The sequence below is a fragment of the Papaver somniferum genome, chromosome 9 (assembly GCF_003573695.1).
Source record: "Papaver somniferum cultivar HN1 chromosome 9, ASM357369v1, whole genome shotgun sequence".
Taxonomy (NCBI): Eukaryota; Viridiplantae; Streptophyta; class Magnoliopsida; order Ranunculales; family Papaveraceae; genus Papaver; species Papaver somniferum.
The window spans coordinates 187,002,200-187,010,413 of record NC_039366.1 but is presented as its reverse complement, the minus strand read 5'-3'; the positions used below and the strand labels follow the sequence as shown (position 1 = coordinate 187,010,413).

At 36.3% G+C, this 8,214-nt stretch overlaps 1 pseudogene; it reads right to left on the bottom strand.

Annotated features, from left to right (window-relative positions):
* Positions 1-405: 405 nt before the first annotated feature.
* LOC113308448 lies at positions 406-1,892 on the bottom strand (annotated as a pseudogene).
* Positions 1,893-8,214: the final 6,322 nt, after the last annotated feature.

Below are 8,214 nucleotides of genomic sequence, written 5' to 3'. Positions count from 1 at the left end.
AGGGAAATGACTTCAATCCTCGATTTTTTCAGTTGATGCCAAATGGAAGTTTAGAGCAGCGGTTGCAATTGCCAATTGATAGGAGATGAACCAGCGCAGGTGTTTAAATCTTGGCGAAAAGACACGATATAGGCATTGATGTCGCTTATGCATTAGAGTATCTTCATCAAGAGTGTAAACTACCCATTGCTCACAGTGACCTAAAGACATTTAACGTACTTCTTGAGCACGATACTACTGCCCACGTGGGTGACTTGAGCTTAGCATGGTTCCTCCATATCAGTTGCGCTACAGGATCTATTGCCTATGTTCCTCCAGGTATAACTTTGGCTTTAGTATAATATTTTTATGCTCAAGTTTCTTTCAGCAAAGTAGCCCTAAATTAAACATTTGAACTTGCAGAGTATGGTATGGGTAAACAAGTTTCAACATATGGAGATGTGTACAGTTAGAACAGACTCTTGTAGGAGTTATTTACAGGTAAAAGACCTACAGATGAATTATTCAGAGACGGTCTAAACCAAGTTTGCTACAATGGCTGTGCCTGGACTAATTGTGGACATCAGAGACCCACTCTTAATTTCAGAACTGTCAGTTATAGAAGAGGAACACCAGGTTCACTTTCCAAACAAAGCACAGAAACAATAGTTCTAATGAACAATGAGCATAGGGATGCAATATATATATGTAGTAATAAAAACCCTGAATAATGTTATTCGAGACCGTGTATCATGTCCTAAGTCTTCTCAGGTGATGAAAGATGTTGTTAAGAAAATGCATGGAACTAGAAGGTCATTCCTTGGATTCGCAAGGCGCAGAGTTATTCAAAAAGTCAATGCTAGTATTATTATGTGCTTCGACAGGAACAAATAAACAATGTATGCATGTCTATCCATCAATGTGGCTCAAGTTAAGCAATCTAACCTTTTTTGTGACACACCAGCAAGAATAAGATCATGTTGTCAATCTGAATCTTAAACGCCCAGTAGTCTTTAATTTGTAGGCTGCGGTTGTTGTTTAGCCTTCTCAGCCTCTAGCTTTCTTAATAACGTGGAACTTAACTTCTCACCTGTAGATTCTTCAGGGAGTAACTCCACTACTTCCAACTTCGATTGCGGTAGACCTTTCTCAGCTCTCTTCTTGTTAACCGATAATCCACCTGGTAACGTCTCTTTACTGACTACGATAGCATCCAAATTTTCATCTTCGATCGAAGGCCCATAACAATCTGTAATTGGTTCAACTTGAACTATCAGCTCAGGTTTAATAGACTTGATATAGTCCTTGACATTACGCACCCTTACCTCAATCGGTTCAATCAGATTTGCAAACTGCTTCTTACTTAACATCGGTCAATCACAAACACCAACCACGAGACGTTTAGTGGCTAATGCAGATGATGCCTTGAGTAAGAGATGGTGCCCTCCATGTAATCTATCAAAAGTTCCACCAAAAACAACTGATTCATATGACTTTTGGGGGGTTAATGTTTCTAATTCAGGAGAATTCTTCATCTCAAAAGTTTGTTTGACATTGTATTTCAACACAGCTTCAATTTAACAGTAGGGACATAGAATCATTGGTTATCGATTTAACAGAAGGGACATAGAATCATTGTTTACAGCAGCAGGAACAAAATGTATCACCATGGAAGGATCCATGTAAAAGTGCTGGTTCAAACATTTTATCGAACAGTACAGGGGCTCTGTTAACAGATAGAAGGAGAAGGAGAAGGATAATGGACTTCTGTTTACAATTTACACTAAGATTATTAGGCACCGAGATCTTTCCTAATTAGGAAAAATTACGACAAAGAAAATACTGAGAACAGAGAAAAATGAAAGAGAAAAAATAGTCTAGAACCCACTTCCTATCCACTTCCTATGATAGTAGAGCACTAACCCACTTCGAATTGTTTTTTTTTCCTGCTGAAAAACTACGTCCGTGCTGCATACCCCTGCCCGCGAGAGATTTTTTTTCGATGGGGGCGTTGTTTGAAGGGAATATGGGGGGCAAATGATATGTTGACACATGTCTTTCATATTAATAAATTATGATTCTAAAAATATGAAATAAGTATATTTTTGGAGAGAAAAAATTTGCTTTCTTAATTGGTGTTTGTATTTTCGAAAACAAAATTCATTAATATGTCAACATATCATTTATCCCTCATGCCCTCTTCGAAAAACGTCACATCAAATTTTTTCTCCGCCCCCGGATGTATCCCCATGATGTGTTCGAAAATATTGAAGTTGGCACTGCTAGTTCTCCCCTCACTCCAGCTTTCCTACGGCAACGGGATCTAGTTTCACGACTAGATTTTTTTTTTTTTTTTTGCTCGGTAAATAAATTTTATAGTTAGAATAGTTAGTACAAGGTACAAATCCCAAACAAATCTTCTCGTACAAGTACAAGAAGCCCAACAGAAAAGAACCTAGCATATTGAAATTATACAAGGCCCAAGATATGCAACTCAACATACAGCTGTGAGAGCCCAATAGAAATAGAAAACCCTAACCCTAAAAGAAAATGGAAAATCTTTCTGGTCATCTGAACTGAAATCCGTCGCCACTTCAGAAAATTCCCACTTACTCGAAATCCAACATCGGAAAGCTTCAGCTTGCACGACCAGTCGTCATCTCGAAATCGTCGCCACTTTTCCCATCATGTTAAATAGGTACCCGAATTGATGAAATCAGTGATTTCGAAAGATGTTGATTGATTAAAGAAGAACGAAAAAGATGGGTATACAAGCACCCAAACAGAATCAGCAACCTTCTACAAAAGGTATGAGAGAAAGATTTATGATGAGTAGATCTGGTGACCAACAACACCACCACAACCAAAACACTTCCACCCAAAACACACAGTGATGAATCGTCTCTGCGCTCCAACGAATCAACAGAAACCCCAAGGAAATAAAGCATCACAGGAAGCCTTAGTTTTTGTTACTCTGCTTTTCTTATTTTGTTTAATTATGATTCAAAACCTCTATCTTTTCAAAGTGCATATTTCAGTTTTATTTTTTGATATGCAAATGTGTTTCCAGCTTGTCTTGTCTATTATGACGTTTGCCAATATCCCACATTGCAAATATCCCCATAATTAACTTAATATAACATGGAAGAGTCATTCTACTCATTGGCAATTGATTTTGAGTTATTTTAACCTGGTGTCATAGTTAGAGTTAGGCCCATACGCGGGTTGTATACCCGATTTTGGCACTTGTTACTGTGCACCCATGACCCGACTTTGGTCATTACGTACGTAGGTCCACGTGTTAGGCCGAATTACTAGTTAATAAATTCAAGCAAGCTACGTCGGAGTTGGGGGACACAAGTGCAATATAATATGGAAGGGCCACTTCATTCATTGCCAAAGCTTCATAAAATCTATTCAGTATGGGAGAAGGAAACTCATCCCAAGTTGGTTAATAAATTCAAGCAAACTACGTTTGAGTTGGGGGACACAAGTGAAGTTTTGATTGTTCAGCAAGATAACAGTACGAATGTTGGGAAAATACAAACTGGGAGGCTAGTGTAATCAGAAAAGTTATAATAGAGGGAAGATTGAGTCTTGATATTGTAGAACGCTTTATTCAGTTTACCTAGCCATTCATGGCTACTGAAGATAGGTGAAATAAAACCTAATATGATGATTTTCAAGTTCATTAAATGGGAATTCTTGAACACAGTCATTGATGAGATGCCATGGAGTATAAACAAACACCTTCTTGTGGTTCATGACTACATCCCTGATATGGTTTACACTAGCAAACACTGGGTATTTAAACATTTTTGGATTCAATTAAATTTCTTACTACCAGGACATATCAATGTTGCTACTATGACAAAGATTGGTGAAATAATGGGAGAAGTTACTGGAATTGAACCTAAAGATGCTATGTCAGTTGGAAGTGAAATGTCAATATTGATCTATCCATTCCTTTCAGAAGAGGTGTCAAAGCCATAACCAATAATGGGATTACTAAATGGATCAAGTTTTTTTATGAAAAACAACCAAGTAGCATTTGCACTGAATGCTATGTTATTAATCACTGCAAAGGAGCTTGTAAGGGTGTTGCAAACTTTCTATCCAAAGCTCATGAAAAGCCATATTTCTTTGGTAATAAGAATAATATCAAGAAAAACTTGCAAGCTATTTCAACCAATGCTGCTCCAGCCGTTATAAACAATCAAAAGAAATTTTTCAAAAAGACTGTTTTTATTCCTCCCAAAGATGGTGTCCCAGTTACTCTTGACCTCTTGCTCAATAATGATACAATTGAAGGTACAGTTGACTATGGGCTAGCAAAGAGATGTAGAACTTCGATAGATCCTATCTCAATTGAAGTCACAAGCTCTTCCTCTATCTCACCTACTTATAACAACACAGACTGCCAGACTACTCATAGAGTCATAAATGGAGGCAAGCATTTTGGAATCACAAATAAGGAGACTCAGGTAAATTGTTCATTGAATCTTTTTATTTCACTATTTTTGATATTTTTCTTTACTCTAGTTTTATTTTGGTCATTTTATAATTGATGTGTTTCCATATCCTTAGTGTTAAACTTTTGTTTTGTCATATGTTATTTTACTATGATGTGGCTTCTAATTATTGATCATTTTTTCAGCATGAAGATAATTTTGTGGAATGTCCAAGGTCTTAAAAACACCAACACTATAGGGATCACCTAAAATATCTTATAAGAACTCAAAGCCCTAATATCATTTTTTTGTGCGAAACTAAACTTAGTGAAGCCAAAATGAAACTATTAGTAGTTGCTTTTCACTTCTCAAATGTAAGATACTTTTCTCCGGTGGGTCTTTCTGGAGGTTTAGTTATAATTTGGAAGAATGGTTTTTCTTGTGAGTTCCTTAGTGGTGAAAACAATATGATTCATTTCCTTATTTAAGATGATCCCAACCAACCAGATTGGCTCTTAACTTGCATGTACGACCTTGGGAAAGGTCCTAAAAAGAAGGAGCAATGAGAATTTATTAATGAGCAAGAATATTGCCGTCATGGTGCTTAATAGGACATCTTAATAATCATATGTGGGATTCTACTGGAGATACTTCTTCTGATGGTTGTGTTAATTCTATTCTTCATGATATAGGTTTAAAAGACATTGGTTATTCAGGTCATGTGCATACTTGTACCACCAACAATTTGGGAACATGTAAAAGGAGATCTAGAATAGATATGGCATTGGTTAATGCTGGATGGCACTCATGTTTCAACAATTCTAAATTACTTCATCTTACTCAAATGGGCAGTGATCACTGCCTTACAATGCTCATCACAGATTACAACCAACCTAATTGTGGAAACCTTTCAAGTTCTTTCAAAGCTGGCTGAATAATATGAGATGTGCTATAGAGATTGCCAAAGATTGGGGTACTCATGTTCATGAATTCGATGCTTTTAAACTTACCAAAAGAGAACAATTCACTAGGATTGCTCTCTCTAAATGGAATAAACTCCATTTTGGGGATATCTATCTTATTGTTGATACCCTCTAACAAACAGTTGTTAATTGTTCAAGCTCTTCCTTATTCTCAAGAAAATACTTCTAAGGATTTTCAAATTAATGAAGAACTTCAAAATTGGCATCATATTCAGCATGAGTTCAACAAGCAAAAATCAAGAGATAACTTCATTAAAGACATGGATAACAACACCAAATATTTTCACACTCTTACCAAAAGGAAAAGAGCAAGGAATAATATTCGCTCAAAGATAGGAATGGTAATTGGGTTCATTCTAGAGATCAGGTTGTTGCCTCCTCATTGATAAATTTAAAGATATAAGTACTTCAATAAAATCTCATATTGAAGAAAAATTTTATAATCATCCGCCAACCATTATTACTGACGAGGATAACAGAATGTTTGTTTCAACTCCATCCAATGAGGAAATATTTAGTACTTTAAAAAGCATAGAAAGCTGGTCTGCTCTAAGACCTGAAGGTTTTCAGGCAGGTTTTTACAAATCTCAACGGATCTTAGTTGGAGATGATATTTGTGAAATGATGAAAAACTCCTTCACATCTAAACACATTCTAAAATCTCTTAACAAGACCTATATTTCCTTGATCCCCAAGACTAAAAAACCTATTTTTCCAACAGAGTTTAGACCCATCAGTCTATGTAATACTTCTTAAAAGATTGTTTCTAAAATTCTTTTTAAGAGAATGAAACCCCGAATAGAAAATATTGTTTCTCCTTATCAAGCAGCTTATGTCTCTGGAAGGTTGATTAATGACAATACAATCATAGCTCATGAACTCATGAACACATTCATTATATGAAGAAAAAATAAGGTAAGGTTGGCTAGCTCTCAAGGTTGACATGTCAAAGGCTTTTGACATACTTGAATGGACTTTTATTCTCAAAGTTATGAGAAGTTTTAGATTTCGTGAAGACTGGATACAACTCATTCAACAACGCATCAGCACTACCTCTCTCTTTGTCCATCTTAATGGGTCTCCTTGTGCAGAATTTCATCATTCTAGGGGCATCAGACAAAGAGATCCATACTTATTTATTTTGTCCATGGAATTGTTTGTTGATTGATTGAATAATACTAATTATCATCGATAGCCGTAATTTCTTGTTTACGGCTAGGCTTTTATCAATACCTAGTTGTAAGTAGTTTAGAAACCAAAAACAGAATTCTAATATGATCATATCTAACCTATTTAATCAATCAAAAGCAACAAAAGATCATAAGTTTGTCGATTCTTAGCTAATAGAACTCATTGCTGGAAGATAGTTGATGGGAGAAAACGATTTTCTGTTTTTTAGGAAAGTGGAGAGACGACCGTACGGGGGAGGCTCTCGATCGAGCAAATTGCTTTAACCTTTTAGAAACAGATGCACTGCACGGGAGTGCTTTGAGTTTGATAGATCAATCTGTAGAACTCCGACCTAAACCAAGACAATGGACGTTCCGAAGTCAATTCAGTCACAAGAGAGGATGGGTCGATCTGTATGAGGAAAGTTGAGAAATGTGTGAGATCAATGATGATCAAGGATTGCGGATGTGCTGTTATTCTGCGTGCATAAGTTCTGATTGATTAGATTTTGAGAGTGATTGCTCAGATGATGAGAATTCTTGTGTGATGAGAATTTTTTGTTCAAACGAGTCTTCTTGTTCTCTTTTTAATCATGGGTTCAGAGACTTATTTATATTGCAAGAAATAGCATACACATTGATCCCAGTAAGTGTGAAGGTTGATGGAGTCAAAGAGTGGGAAAGTGAGAAATCGTGTTAAAACCAGTTTCCCATCGTGCAAAGACTTGGTTTATTTTCCACCCACTACTTTCTTAACTCCTCGAACCGCTTGCACGACTTAATCACATTCTCGTTATGGGTGAACACACATGTCGTAGGCCGCCAGACCAAAACCCTGGTTAATATCCCCGATGTGACACGATTGATGTCTCTTGATTGTGGAGTCTGCAAGGCAGGCGTGTATTTAATTAGTCAGTTGTTGACTTGATTGGACGATGAGTCTTTGTATTTCTGAGTCGAGCATGATTTACGAACGCTCTAGAATTCATGAATTGAATATGTCTGTTGAGACAGACGTATAATTGTCGAATGAATGTTAATAATTAAAGTGAGCAAATATTGCTCGTATGAGAAAATATTTCTCATTTGGTGAATTGTTCAATATTGATAGTTGAACCAATATTCTTGAGCAAATATTGCTCGTGTGAGCAAATATCGCTCATTTAATGAACTGTTGAATATTAATAGTTGAATCAATATTCATAGTCTGAGCAAATATTGCTCGTCTGATGAATTAAATATTGATAATTGAATCAATATTCCTAGTTTGAGCAAATATTGCTCGTTTGATGAATTATTGATAGCGAGACTAAATAAAATATTAACTTAAGACACTGGCAACTGGACCGGGTATAATCAATTAAAATGTTGATTGTAGGATCAACATAAAATTATTAGTGTTTGAACCTACTTAGAATTATGCTTTGCGGAGCATTGGATTTGAAACCCCAATTTTAATCAACTGTTGATCAATTGATGATTTATTAAGAATCAACCACTTAGTGAAAGAGGGACCGTCTACATGGGATGACGGGTCGACCATCTAGTGCCCAGATGCTCGAGTGAGCAAATACCAAAGTCTCTTGAAGTCTAGTTGGTAAAAGGATGATTAAATGCTGCTTTAATCATTTA